Consider the following 15,698-nt stretch of genomic DNA (forward strand, 5'->3'; position numbering starts at 1 on the left):
GATTAGTTTAATAGTACACATAATAAATAAGGATATGATTTATTTTTATTTACCCGTAAAATTGGTACAGTTGAATTTGTATACGTGGTCAAGAACACGTGGATCAATACAACAAAACTAATTAGATAATATGTAAAATTAAGCAAGATAATTATAAAGAAAGCTAAAGGAATTTAAAGTAATAGCCCTAGCCTTGATGAATTATGAGCTAGAGTATCCGAGAAAGCTACATGTCAAAGCCTTCTCAAGAACAATCAATAACAATAATAAAGAAATTGTTTTAAGAGTATTTGTTTTCTATTAGATTTCAGATGCCTTACAATAGAATGAAAACCTCTATTTATACTAGAGCTATGAGGTGGATGATCCACAAATCATGCCCCTTTAATTACCAACATTAATGCTGCAATGAAAGGTAATTAAGCGGTGACAATGAATGGTAATAAATGGTATTAATACACATTTAAAACTAGAGAAAGACTTGAGATTTCTTGTACCTGTTGTGCAATGAATGACGTTTGACTGGTGAGTTGGCATGCTTCTTCGAGCCCTTCATAGTTTCTGTACGTGGTAGCGATTATCAAATTACTTCTCTGGAACATCGTATGCTTTCCTGCAGTCCTACACTTGCTGACTCGAATCTGACATGTCACCATCGCCACATGTCATCTTTTGATATGTCCACTTAGTGTCTAAGGATTTTACCCTATACAAATAGTCCCCCCACTTTCTGGTTACTCCCTGAGATGTGAATGGGAAGTGGAAGATTTTCCCCTTCTTATCGGAAAGCCATGTAATTACCCTAGTGACTGCCTCATTAAAAACCTTACCGGAAAAACCCAATTGGGACAAAAATCGGGCGAAGAGAAACAGAGTGCAAGACTTAGGGATTCAAATAGCAACTCCCCCACTGGCCATTCTACTGTTAATGGCTGGTTGGTACTGAAAAAGTACCACCACCATAGAAAGCTTGATCTCGGATTTTTAGTGTTCACCGGGAAGTCTTAACCTTTCGGTTTTAACTCCTTATTTCTCCCCAAAACTTTTAGACCCTGAATCTTGATTCTTGTGTTTTTAGATTTCCCAAAGACTTTTAATTTTAGAGTTTTGATTCTAAGGTTTGTAGCTATACCCGAAGTTGTTTAGTCTTAAAGTTTTGGCTCTAGGGTTTTTAGTTGTACCCTAAACTGTTATAACCTCACAACCTTTGAGGTCGGGAATGTTAATGACCAGGAATTTGCATTTTCTGGTTCTAGTAAAGTCCGAAAATATAATGTGTCCGGTTAACTGTATGACCAGGAAACAAAGCATCCGGCCTTTTAGCCATTTAACTGGACGGCTTTATAAGAGAGGACCCTTATGTTTCGTGCTTATAAAGAAGATGTCTCTTACTCATCTAGGCACAATTGTTCTGATTCATAATCCTTATTTTCTTTTATGTGTAAGCAAATTTAAGAATGATTTTGTTCATTCGGACATATACAAGAATGTTTAGACGGTGCGATTTTTGCTTCATTCCTTTCCTTGAACGTACACAAGTGTTTACAACTTTGCATATACGACAGTTTACAGGAAATGAACAAAAATACATTGCAAAAGAATTGTAGGCGGGCTGACATCTATTGGGTCTACCCGGTTCCTGATTCTGGATCCTTCTATTTTTCTAAGGCTGATCTGGCAGTCCCCAACCCTATTTTTATTCCAGAGCCTGTTCGGGCTACCTCTGGTATCTTATACAAATATGATGTCTTTGGGCATAATGCCTTTTTAACTGTTCGAAGCCTTTTCAGATGCTTCTGGTACTAATTGTTATGGTTTCCGTTACTTTGATGCAACAATCCCCAGTGTTCATAGACATTACTGTTCTTCATCTAAGTTATTTTCTGGTGACTCGCTCTGAACACTCTTCTGCCTTCTATTTGTTCCTGATCTTGACCGATATGGTTCAAACCGATTTTTGGAATGCCTCCGATCAAAGTTAAGGTGACCTTAATTTCGGGCCGTAGAAGATGTCGGTATATTTAGCTGATCATCGTTTAAGTGAATCTTCAACTTATACCGATTGTGACCATCTTCCCACATTGTTGCTCGGAACTCTATCAAATTTTCTTTGAGTTTATGTGAAGCATTGGAACTCAAAGGGTTGAGCCCCCCTACAGTTAAAACTTTGGTGGCCCATTGGTTCGGAACCGCTAACAACAATATTCGCTCCTTCTGGAACTAGATGACAAAACCCTAAAGCCGTTCAGACTCCTCTTGTGAAATGCGGAAGATGCCTGTCTTTCGCATTCGCACCTTCCGGGCCTCAACATGTGCTTTAATAAACATATCTGCGAGCATAACAAAAGAATCAATGGAGTGTTTCGTAAAAGAATACCAAGTTAAGGCCCCTTTAGTCAATGTCTTGCTGAACTTCTTGATCAAGACCGATTCGATCTCATTCGGTTTAAGGTTATTTCCCTTGATAGCTATGGTGTAGGTCATTATGTGCCTGCGGATCTATCGTCTCGTCATCCTTGGGGATGTCCGACATCTCAAATCTCTTCGAGATCAACTCTAGGGCAACTTCTGATTTGTAAGCTAACTGAATATACTTTTCTTCATCCGGACCCTTAATGACCGGCGGAGCCCTTGAAATTTGATCCATACGAGCATGAACTTCCTTCACCTTCTTTTTCGCTTTCTTAGCTCTTTGTTCATCTTATTAGTGATGTCATTCATAAATTGTAAGACATGTGCCCGAAAAATATCATCTGGTACCGACTCGCCCCCGGATGCGTCTTCATTCCCAACGGTTATACCTTCTATTCGATCTCCACTGGTGTATTGTTTCCGACAGTTGGTGTCAGGGATGCCCCTCCGGGCCTCCTTACTCCGGCGTTTGGGTTGCCAGAAAGTGCTAAGATAGTTTGCCTCATGAATTTTGTCGCCTCCATCATTAATTGTTGCTGCTCCCTCACGATCTGCATTACTTCTTGGGGGATTTCGTCAGCAAGCGTTGTTTCCTTTGTAACCAGTTGATTTAGACGGTTTCCCGGGACAATTTCTCCATAATTATTCCCGGTACTGAGATGAGTTGTTCATTAGTAGTGTTTGTCATATTTGCAGCAATTGAATCTAACAGCAAGATCTAAAGAGAATTAGTGTAATTGACTGGGTCACAATGATACCACAATTGTCCTGGCCCTACGGTGGGCACCAAACTATTTACCCGTAAAATCAATACAGTTGAATTTTTATACATGGTCAAGGACACGTGGATCAATACGACCAAACTAATGAGATAATATGCAAAATTAAGCAAGATGATTATAAAGAAAGCTAAAAGAATTTAAAGCAATAGCCTGATCCTTGACGCAGTGATGAGCTAGAGTATCCGAGCAAGCTATATGTCAAAGCCTTCTTAAGAACAATCAGGACCAAGAATAAAGAAATTTCTTTAAGAGTATTTGTTTTCTATTATATTTCACATGCCTTACAATAGAATGAAAAACCTCTATTTATATTAGAGCTATGGGGTGCATGATCCACAAATCATGTCCCCTTAATTATCAATATTAATGTTGCATTAAAAGGTAATTAACCAGTGACAATGAATGGTAATAAAGGGTACTAATGTACATTTAAGACTAGAGGAATACTTGAGATTTCTTGTAATGGCCGTGTAATGAATGATGTTTGACCGTTGCGTTTGCATGCTTTTCGGGCCCTTCATAGTTTCTGTTTTTGGTAGCAATTATCAAATTACTTCTCGAGAGTGTCGTATGCTTTCTTGGAGTCTTTCGCTTGCTGACTCGAATCTGACATGTCACTATCGTCACGTGTCATCTTTTGATACTTTCACTTGGAGTCTACGGATTTTGCCCTATGCAATTTTATAGGCAAATTAGATGTGGGTTTGGTTGTTGGAAAAGTTGTTCGACACCATTTTTTCCGATGAAGTCGACCAAGTATGGGTTTCCTCATATCTTTCCCCTTTCTAAATCGAAATCCTTGATCCTTTTGTAAAAGCCAAGGTGAGAAAGATTTGCTTTGATTTTTTTTTTTTTTACTCAAATTTGTTGTGCCTCAACAAACTTTGGCCAGAAAAAGACATCCGGTCAAAACCTCAATTTTTTTCCGATCGACAATTTTATTCTATTTGAGGGTGAGGAAGTAATCTTAATGTTCTTGTTTCAGATGTGGGATTGTTCTTTCCTCCATTTTTTCCGATCACAATTTTTGTAAGAGTTAATTAGTGTAAAAAAAGGTGTGAAGAGAAAAAAGAGTGAAAATTTAAATTTTTAATGAATTGCTGACATGGAGCTGATGTGGCGGACGCGTGTAATACACCTCAACCCCATGAATCTGGTTTTATACTCTCAGAGTGATATTAATTTCACTTCATACTAGAAAGGGGATATTTAAGCGCGTAAAGCTAACTTGCTAAAGTGACTTTTGCTGACAAGTTTAGAGGGGATTTTATGTATTATCTCATTTTATTTTTACAAACTTGAAAAATCTATATCAAAATTTACGTTTTAGGTTATAAAGTTTGACACTCATACTGTGAAAAAATTCACTTAAATCGAAATGGCGGGAGTCTTATCCAAAATATTAAATCATGAACTAAAAAAGGAGCTTGGTCTGAATAAAGAAGCGCAGTATTTTGTTCTTTTTGTTAGAACTTTAATTTTCTTCCTTTTATGTACTATTTCCTCCGTCCAAAAAAGATTGTCCTAGTTTAACTTGGCAAGAAATTTAAGAAATAAAAAAGACTTTTAAAATGTGTGGTCCAAAACAAACCTTAGATATTTGTTTGATTGTAAATCATCTCATAAAGTTAAATTGTTTCTAAATATAAAAAGACGTCAATCTTTTTGGGACAAACTAATAAGGAAAATAGGACAATATTTTTGAGACGGAGGGAGTACTACTTTTCCTATTCAAATGAAGTGGTAGAAAAATTTCCATTACTTATATCTCTCGTTCTTTTAAATTTTTCTTAACTTATTTCTCTCATTCTTTTTCCTTTCTATTGTACTTGTTAGGGAATATTCTACACATATAAAGAAGATTTACTGGATAATTAGCAATTACTATAATTGATTGTATTACCATATATGTATCTAGTATTTATTAGATTCCAATTCTTTGTATTCTAATGTTATTATAATTGTACTATAAATACCAAAATATATTTAATTTTACTCATTCTTTCCAATTTCTTCCTTTATTTGTTCGAATACCATATAAAACTCCTCTATAATATGTAAGAGCTCCGTCCGAATACCAGAACTCCTAGAGACGTATGAATAATTATTGCTTCCACATAGGTAAGTAGGCTCAACGGTTTTACTGAAGAAGGCAAGTTATTTTTCAGGATTTTCAGCAGCTATACATTACGTCAATATTGATCATCACCTTTTGTTTATTGTTTTTATTTTCTTCTCTTCTTTTTTAAGCAGAGTAGACGGTTTCAATATAAAATCCAGCAAAGTATAACAATTGTAATGGTATTTTTTATTTTTTTTAATGATTTGCTTCTAATCAGTCCAAGTTACATGGTGGTGTTTAGTTTTACATAAACCAAGCTAATGCCAAAAGTTTAAACTGTATTGACATGTTACTGCAAAATTCAATCTTGATTTCACAATCATAGAATAGCTACCTTGTTTTGTTCCGTCTCTTTTAACTTGGTTAACGGGATGTCAGTTGGATTGTGGCTTTCAATTAAGCAACTGGGAACAGAGTTGTAGTATACTACTCCCATGTTTTAATTGGTTCAATCTTAAATCGCTTTTTTTTTTCTAACTTTTTTTTACTGAAGTAATCAGGCACTTATTACTATATTGTGAGCTTTTAGTCTTGGTGTTATTTTTAATGTATCTGCAACAAAAATTTCCTGGTCTAGTCCTGTAGACTGTAGTATGGAGGACAGGCTTAGCCAATTGCCAGATGACGTTCTTCTTTCTATTCTTTCTAAGTTGACATTGAAAGAAGCAGTGCAAGTTGTCTTTCAAGTCGATGGAGTTATATTTGAACATTGAAAGAAGCAGTGCTTGCAAGTTGTCTTTCAAGTCGATGGCGTTATATTTGGACACATGTCACACGGCTCAACTTTGACCTTCAGAGGCAGGAGTTGGAGGGGTATTATACAGAGTTTGGAAGTGAGGAATCATTGAGGCTTATCAGTTTGGTTAATCATGTTTTGGGTTTGCACAAGTGTTCTCTTTTAGAAGAATTCACTGTCGCTTCTCCTTTTTACACTAGTTTTCAATGTGAATTTGATAAGTGGCTGAAATTTGCATTGTCTACAAAAGCCCAAAGCCTTAAGATAAAACAGATCCCTCAAGACTGGCAATGGCTCTTCTCCATTCATGCTTGTTTGGATTAAAAGAGGTTCCAGGACTTGTCGTCCTCGCCAGTCTTTGGGTTTAAATATCTCAAAGTGCTGACTTTTGACGGTCTTGATGTTGATAATCAAGTGGTCAACATTTTCCTTTCAAGCTGTCCCCTTCTTGAACAACTATCAATTCGAGAGTTTACCCAATTGCAACATCTGGAAATTGGACCTTCCCTTAAGTTGAAGCATTTGGAGAGTGTCACTGCAATTTAGATTATCTGGAGATTTGTAATGTCAATCTTGTCTCGTTCAGTTTCAATAGAAATAGAAGGAACAAAACAAACTTGCATCTAGAAAATGTTTATTCGGTTGCTCATCTTCATATTGAGGTTTACCTTGAATCGCTGCATAGACTCATTGATTTAATTACAACGAAATTTACTCAACTGGTGAAGCTTTCACTTGAAGTTGATCATCTCCAGTTTGAGGTAAGCAACTTCCCCCTCCATAAAGAACAAAAGAAGGTTCTTGTAATGTGGTGTCCTTTTTTCACTCTTCTTCCGGTTTATTTCAACTTTTTCAGGGTCTCGGTTGTTATCATTCTTTTCCAAAATTCAACAATCTCAAATGGCTTATAGTGTTCTTTAAAGACGCTCTCGATAGCACTCTCCTTGAAGTCACTCCACTTCTGCAGGCATCTCCGTAGCTGCAAACGTTCGAGATCAAGGTAAAGGTTTATTCTTTTTCATATGTCTACCGTTGTTGCTCGTCCATTTCAAAGGTGGACAATTTCCATGCGCAAGAAATCCGTTTTTTTTTTTTTTTTTTTTTTTTTTTTTTTAGCCTTATCTATCCTACATCGTTTACATTTTCTTCCATCTTTTAATTTTATAATTTTCTTAAAGCACATTACAAATGTACTATTATTTTTTGATGTATTTTGATTAGATATGGTCTGTTTGCAGAGGAATCTAGTACTGTTACGGGATGTAATAATTCTGTATCTGATCAAAGATTGAGGGATTAACATAATCTGTACATTGTCAAATTAACTGATACACCCTTTTCTTTGATATACACATTAAATTTCTTATTCCGAATTTAAAGGAACGAGTTACCCCACTATATTTATGAGCATAATTGTATTTTTTTTCTTTTCCTTTTACAGATTAGATGGATTAATACAAGGATCTTCGTGATAATGCATATTTTCTGCAACGGTTTTGGCAAAATACGTATCAACATCTCAAAGGGGTCAGATATGTAGGTTATCTCGGGAGTTCAGCTGATAAGGAATTTATGACATACCTTAATAAAAAATCTTTAGTACTTGAGAAAGTCATCGTATTCATTGCGATCATTCGTCATATTCTAGAAAGAAGAGTTCCAAAGTTGAGCGAAGATCAAGAAACCGTGCTTGGTGGCAGCTACAAGGGATAGTTACCAAGGAAGTTGAGTGAATGATACTTTAAATCACCTTCTCCTTCATAAGTCTCAATAGATTGATTTTTCCCCTTTTTCCTCCTCATCTGTTAGACTTTGAAAGTCATTATTTGATTATTACTCTTTTTTTTTTTTTTTTTTTTTTTTTTGTGGTAACCATGTGAATATTACTATTAACAATTTTTTTAAAAAAAAAAATTTATAGCCCTAGGGGCAGATTTAATTAAAATCAAAATACAACGGGTCTAATGTAGCAAAAAATAAAATAAAAGGGAAAATTTGCAAAAAATAATTACATATGCCTAATTTTGGAAAGCTTCCTAAATTCCTAAAATTGAAGCTCATCATTGTTGTCGGAGACTTGATCTCCTCGACCACCATCCATGGCTGCTCATCATCTCGCCTTCGTCTTCCTCAGCTCCAACGGTAAGTTTATCATTCGTTTCTCTCTCTCTATCAAATGTCGAGCTGCTTGCACCTTCTCTTTTCTTCGTCTTGTTTGACCTCAATTTTTCTGATCTATGAGGTTTGTATCAGCTAATTCTTCCATATCAAAGCTCCATTGAAGTCCTAATGTCGATCCCTGCTGTGTTGTGGTGATGATAGTTCTGTGGGACCACTGAATCTGCAGTCAAACTCCTCTAATTTGCCCTGGTGATCTTCTTTTTCTTTCCTAAGAGGTAATTGATCTAGAGGCCCATACTAGTGAGGGCGAGGCCGACTCCGCTCAAGAGCTCGTCGATAGGGGAAAATCCCCTCAAGAAATTTCCAACGAGTCTCTCTACAAAGAGATGAAGCTTGCTTCGATGATTGACTCCACTTGTTGTCCCTTTTAGGGCCGGAATCAGTACTCCGAGTTTGATGCCCAGCTTATCTATTTCTTTTTCCTCCGGAGCAGTTCTTGTATCTGTCCCATAAAGGAGAACCATTTTTTCTCAGAGTCAACCCGCTGCTGGGAGGTCAAACAAGCCCCGACAAACTCCCACAAGAGGCCTGGTAAGCTTCTTTCCTGCTCTGGTCCGCAGCCCTCCAACATGTCACTCTGTTCGTTCCTTAAGAATGCAATCTTTTATCTCTGCCAGTGGGGTTTGCCAACTATTTGTAGCCTCTAGGCACGGAGAAGGATGGAGGAAAATGAACGTTGTGTCTGCAGATTGTCTCCTTAACGTCGGTTCCCACCCGGCCACCCAAGTATGAACTTGGCCTTTTTTTTCTCTCTCTTTCCTTGCATCCGGCTTTAATCTCATTCCAGTTTATAGCCCCTTAATTCTCTTTTATCCCAGGCTCATCTTTTGATGATGAAGGGCCTCCAGCGCAAACTTGACAAGAAAATGGAGAAGTGGGAGGAGTACCACAACTGCAAGAGTGTCTTCCGGCCTTGGAAATGAAGCTAGTATCTTTAGAAGAGCTGGAGAAAAAGTTAGTCCAGTTAGAAAAGTACAGAAAAATCCACAGCGAGGAGGCTGTGAAGTTCGATGCTGAACTTGTCGAGTTGTAGAAGAAATGGGAGGCCCAACAAGAACATTATGGTAATGTCTTGCAACGAGAGACCGGCCTGACCGAAAGGGTTCAAGTCCTTGAAGCTGATCTACTAACATGCAAGAAGAAAAAGGTGGCCACTGAAGAAGCCTGAGTTGGCCGGGAACAAAGAGGAGGTTGAGGCCAATCAATCTCTTTCTGATATCAACACTACCCTTCAGCACACTGTTGAACAGAACTGGCTTGGCTATGCCAATGTGGATGATTGCTTGTTAAGGAAAGAAATAGTTTGCCCTGGAGAATGCCCGCGCCATATACCGTGCCCATAGAATTTCTCTTGAGAAGTCCTACAGTGGGATGACTGACATTGTGGGCCAATTTGTTGAGGTGTTGTCATTGAAGGAGACTGCTGCCAAAGTTTTGCCTGTTCAACCCCCAAATGAGGACCCCACCTAGACATCTGAAGGAGATGGGTAGTCTTCGGACGCGTGGGAAGAAGAAGAGGTTTTAGAGGAAGCCGAGGACCTGGCCCCCAAGTCCCTCCTGGTGGTGGAGAAACCCGGCCCAAAAAATCTCTCGCCGAAGCAGGCCCCTCGATAACCAAGTCCGCCCTCCAAAGTTAGAAGACCCTGCTTTTCCCATAATTGAAGAATCTGGTCTTCTTGCTCACATTGCCAGCTCTTTATCTGTTTTCTATTATTTTGAACTTATTATAGCATTTTGGGCCCGCTTCTTTTTTGACAAATTTGTTTGCTTTTTAATAGTTTGTTCCGACTTTGAATGCTGCCCCTGTTTTTCGAGGTTTTGTAAGTAATTATGCTTCTTTATTACATTCAGCCATGTCTCTAAGTTTTGAGTTGCAAAGCATTTTTCGCAATGAAATACCTATTGCCTAATACTATTATTTTGTTGATATTTGTTGTGGGTCAGATGTAAAGGTTATCCGGACCTTTGAGGGGGAGCTCTCTGACGGTAGGGATCTATCCACCCTAAGATCCTTTTGTCAGAATTTCACTCCATTTTTGTTTTGGACGCATATATTTAGGAATCGTGATTGCTTTACTTCCTTATTTTTTAGAGTTGACATTTTGTACAATCACGTTTCTCAATTCGGGAATATTATCTCCGGCGGCACATTTATGACCAGGAATTATTTGTCTGATTCATAATAAAGGATAGGCCCCCTTCGTTCGATGCCAATGAGGAGGACGCCTCAACCTCATCTTATTTGGCATAAGGTTTATGTTTCCTTCACGCTCAGAGGCTCGTAAGTTGTGTCGTGTGTTCGAGGTGAATGTTTATGGGTCTAGGAGGATACGTTCATATCAACAGGTTTAGAGCATAATAGTTGCAGCATGACCCTCTTTTATTCCTAAAGGTGGGCGTGGAGCCCGAGTTCATTAACATAATGATCAAGAGGAAAGCAAAATTAGTGACTCCTAGGTGACATGAGAAGAGATTCCAGTTGCTGACACGGTGCGCTAGCCGGGCTGGCCGGGCTTTGAAAAATGTAATACATTTTATGGTTGTTGCCTCGCTAAAAACCTTGCTGGTAAAAACCCCTTTGCTGGGGAAGAAAAACTCAGTTAAGGAAAAAAGTGCAACACGTATTTTTCAGTTCTTGTTCGCTCCAATCGAGGTCAGTCGTTCCTTTGGCTAGTCCCAGTCTCAGTCCTGCAACCAAAGCTTCAATAGAAAATGGCAAAAGAGAAAGGTTGAAGGTCCATACCTGTATATTTCAAGGCCGCATGGTAGGGTAGAAGTCGTCCCAGAATCCTGGCAGTCCCTTCGCGTGTATCACCGTTCGAGTTTGATATGCCAAATCATACTCACTTATCTCAACGGCCTATTTGGACAGTCGACTCGTGAAGGTTTCTCATTGCAGAACCACTTGCAACGAGGCGGTCGTGACCACTATTTTTGGGTGGCACTGGAAATACGGGCGAAGCTTTCTAGTGATCGTAACCAAGGCCAATGCCAATTTTTCTAGAGATAGATATCTAGACTCCACTCATATCATTGTTTTACTGGCATAGTAGATAGGGAGTAGGTCTTCACCTTCTCCCCGCACCTGCGTGGCACTGACTGAAACTGTCAACACTGTTAAGTATGTTAACGGACGTTCTACTCCCTTGGGTTTTGTTGTCACGTTGGGTGCAGACAAATAGGCTTTAAGGTCCTTCAGGCTCTGGTGGCATTCCTGCGTCCACTTGAATCCGTTATCTTTTTTCATTAAAAAGAAAAATTCATAGCACCGGTCTGAGGACCGGGACACGAACCTTCTTAAGGCAGCGACCCTTCCTGTTAACCTTTGCACGGTTTTGACATTGCCCAATGCATCAGAAATCTCTTGCATGGCCTTGACTTTGTCGGGGTTCATCTCAATGCCTGGATTGGAAACCATAAAACCAAAGAACTTTCCCGACCTGACCCCGAAGGTGCATTTTTTCGGGTTCAGCTTCATGCCGTGTCGGCGAAGGATGTCAAAAGTTTCTTGTAAGGTGGAAAAATGGTCTTCTGCTTCCCGAGATTTGACTAGTATGTCATTTATAGAGACCTCTATAAATTTGTCGATTTGTCCTTCGAACATTTCGTTACCAAATTTTGATACGTTGCGCCTGCATTTTTTAGACCAAAAGACATTACGCTATAACAGAAATTACCGTGATTGGTCATGAACGATGTCTTCTCTTGATCCTGGGTGCAGACTAATTTGATTATAGTCAAAGTATGAATCTAAGAAATTGAATAGCTCATGCCCTTTCGTAGAGTCAATCATTTGATCGATGTGCGGAAGGGGGAAAGAATCCTTCGGACAAGCTTCTTTAAGATCCTTAAAATCCCTACACGTCCTGAATTTATTAAGTTTCTTGGGAACCGCTACCACATTTTCCAGCCAATTTGGATTCTCCACTCTCCGGACTGATTATATATTGAGCAACCACGTCACCTCTTTCTTTACGAACTGGTCCCTGATGGCGAAAATTGGTTGTTTCCGATGTTTTATAGGGGGTTGATTGGGATCGGAGCTTAGCCGGTGTATGGCTATTTCTGGAGGAATTCCTTTTATGTCCAGGAGAGACCAAACAAAGCAATTTGAGTTAGCTTTTAAATAATTTAAAAATCTATTCCAGAGCTCGTGTAAGAGCCTCGAGCCCAGGTGTACCTTCCTTTCGGGATGTTCTTTCAAAATCTCCATGCGTTCCAGTTCTTCTATGGTTGAGTCCACTGGGTCTTTATCTACTGGCACAACGAACGCTTTTGGGAAAGTATGATCCCGATAGCTCTCTTCCATCGTCACCACCCTTGCGTGTTACCAGTTGTTCCTTCGGTCCTGGCTTCTGAACTCGGCATCTGTGATTGCTATTTGTCTGTCGCATCCCCTCGGACCGTTCTTATTGCCGCGACTTCCATTTCCCTGGTAGCACCTTGGTCCCCCTAATCTCGGGGACTACCTAAGGAGTAGGAATTTCATTTTTTGATGGAAAGTGGAGGGGATTGCCAGCATTGAGTGATTCTGCGGCCTTCTCAGTATCACATTATATGACACGTCACCGAATATAACATTGAAGATTGTGTCCTTCTCTGTGCCATCAGCGTGAACTGGCAACTTGATTTCTCCTCGGTTCAACTCACTTGACATGTTAAATCCTGCTAATACTTTAGTTGTCGAGATGATAGATCCCTCTACTCCCATTTCTTTCAGGATACGTAGCTGTATTATATTTACCGAACTACCTGGATAAAAAAACACATGTTTAATTAAAGAATTAGCAATTTAAATAGATATTACCAGGGCATCATTGTGGGAATGGGAAAGTCCTGAGCAGTCACTATCGAAGAAAGAGATGCTTCTACTTTCTGAAGGTACCCATGCGCGGCTAGTCATTGCGATAGAAATTTTGGACTTTCGGAGCGACATGTATGTAACTTTGTTCACTATTTCACCTCCCAAAATCATGTTGATGGTATGAGTCAGTCGTAGTATCTTGTCTGGTTTTTGTCTAGGATTCAATTCAAGGCGAGCTTCGCTCGGCTGCTGGTGTATTCTTTCAAGTGCTCCGTTCGCAACAGCTAGGCTATGTCAATCCTCAAGTTCGCACAATCTTCCATGGCATACCCGTGTGTGCTATGAAAGTGGCACCACAATCCTGTGTTTCTCTTATTCGTATTAGTTCGGATATCATCAGGGAACCTCGCTTCCTTCATTGTTCTCATTATCGCGACAAACTCTATTGCGCCTATATTGAAATTGTGATCTATCAACTTTGGGGGTCTAGTTCCCCTCGATGTTGATCCATCGTAGCGAGGGGGGCCTCTCCCGACAAGGCTCTGGTTGCTGCTATAGGCCCCCTGGGTTCATGCTCTGGTTGGGGAATCCGCGAGCTTGTCGGGAGCTTGAGGACCCCCGCGTGATCTTTCAAAAAGAAATCTGCAAGACAGACAAAAGAGTCAATAGCATTTTAGGGTAAATGAGTGTACCAAGAAAGTGTTCCTTTAATGAGTGTGTGTTGGAATTTCTTCAGCATAACTGATTCGATTTTTTGCTGCTTGAGGTCGTGCCCAGTGATAGTTGATTTGAAGGTTGTTATGTTCTCTTTTGGGTCTGTGGTTCCTTCGTACTTAGGCATGTCATGCATTTTGAACCTCCTCGGAATAGGAGTTGGGGCCGCACTCTCCGGGTATGAGACATCCCGTATTTTCAGGCTCCTGCACCCTTCACGATAGATGGCGCTTCCGATATCTGGTTCATCCGCTTATGTATTTCTTTTTTGACCCTGGCAAGCTCCCCATTGAATATGTCAGTCGTAATTTTGACCTGTCAGTCTCCCCTTTCCTAGCCTGCTTGCCGTGAAGGCTTTTTCTGCATTTTGATTGGACGTCGGAGTCCCAGCCATAAAATGATTGACCATCATGACAACAGCTACCTCCATGCGCTTAATCATCTTATTCTGCAACTTGTACGTAGCCACGACCACTTCATTTATCAGGGAGCCTCCTTTTGGGGACTTCTCCTTCGATTTTATACTTTCTTGCTTGAGGTTTGGGTTGATTCTTCATTGCAAACATGCACCTCCAGGGCCTCTATGATTCTTCTGTGCTCGACATGCCTCCACTCCACTCTTCACTGGGTTGTCCTCGTGGAGTCCCACAACCACTGTTTCTTTGTTACTGAACAAACTCATTGTTATGTTCAGAAACTGGTATCTCCACCAGGTTCGTCACACCTTTTGTGTTTTCCGATTCATGAGACTTGCGAGAGCTATTGCTTACCCTTGACATATTCGGTTTGATATTGCGATCAGACTTGCTCTCCTAGAGGTGAGTTCTTGCTATGGATTCAGATGACATCACAGTTGTTTATCCCCACAGACAGAGCCAAACTATTTTTCGGTGAAAACGGATTCAGTGAAAACTAGTTAGAGATTTATTTTTATAGGGTTTGAAGACAAGTGGGAAGTTTCCAACCTCGAGAACTCTTTTTTGAGTCTGGTTCGGAGTAGTATTGATCATGGGTAATGCTAAATAAGTAATAAAGACAATACAAATTGATTCAATAAGCTAGAAAGTAAGAAAGTAATGATTCCGGATGTATTTTTGAGAGAACGAATAGTGATTACAAGAGTTTCAAAAAGAATAAGATGATTCTTTTCTTATACCCTAAGCTAAGATTATATGAGCCAATTCTTAGATTTTCAAACCCTATAGTACGGTTGATGTGACGTTACTGTAGCCCTAATGTTCGTATACACAGTGCACTCTGATCGAGATTGTTTGATGTGACCCTAGCAGGTAGGAGTGGAAACCAGCTGGACAGAACCCCCGGTCCTCTCAAGTACCCAGTCATAAGCCTTAACCCTGGATACATCTTTCTTGCAATTCAGTATAGAGCACTTGCTCCCATGGCCACCTTCTAGGAAGGGAGCCATGAACATTAAGCATCCAACAAAAGAAACTAATTATAAGTTGTCAGCAACATTTGTATGTATTGTAGGTACCAAGTATTCTATGCAAAGAAACTCTACTTCTATGTGCCTTTTTTGATGTTCTAAGAGGGTGTTTGGCTAAGCTTATAAGTTGGTTAACACTTTTCGACTTATCTCCGCATTTGGTAAAAATAAAAGTGCTTATAAGTCAAGTGCTTATAAGCCATAAGTCATAAGTTGGTCTCCTCCAACTTATAATTTTTGAGCTTATAAGCACTTTTAGTTTAACCAGGACTTTTACTATTTATCCCTAATATTATTGTAATCCTAAAATAGCCTTACTCTAATAGAACCCTAAACTCTTTTCATCACGTCACTTCTTCACCCTACGCCTTTAAAACTTAGCAGCTCTCCTCTACCAACATTAAAAACATACGAGAATATGAAGCTCTTATCATCTTTCTTCATCTTGTTTACTTTACAAAGTTTGTTTACATTCTTTTAATAAGGAAGAACGTAATTGC

General features: G+C 39.4%; 1 long non-coding RNA gene across 1 annotated transcript; it reads left to right on the plus strand.

The window, feature by feature from the left end:
- Nucleotides 1-5,145: 5,145 nt before the first annotated feature.
- LOC132602336 (uncharacterized) lies at nt 5,146-7,841 on the plus strand. The gene is made up of 3 exons (XR_009567738.1): nt 5,146-6,813; nt 6,909-7,052; nt 7,494-7,841. It is a non-coding gene; the product is annotated as an uncharacterized LOC132602336 (long non-coding RNA).
- The last annotated feature ends 7,857 nt before the right edge of the window (nt 7,842-15,698 follow it).

The sequence above is a fragment of the Lycium barbarum genome, chromosome 7, assembly GCF_019175385.1.
Source record: "Lycium barbarum isolate Lr01 chromosome 7, ASM1917538v2, whole genome shotgun sequence".
Taxonomy (NCBI): domain Eukaryota; kingdom Viridiplantae; phylum Streptophyta; class Magnoliopsida; order Solanales; family Solanaceae; genus Lycium; species Lycium barbarum.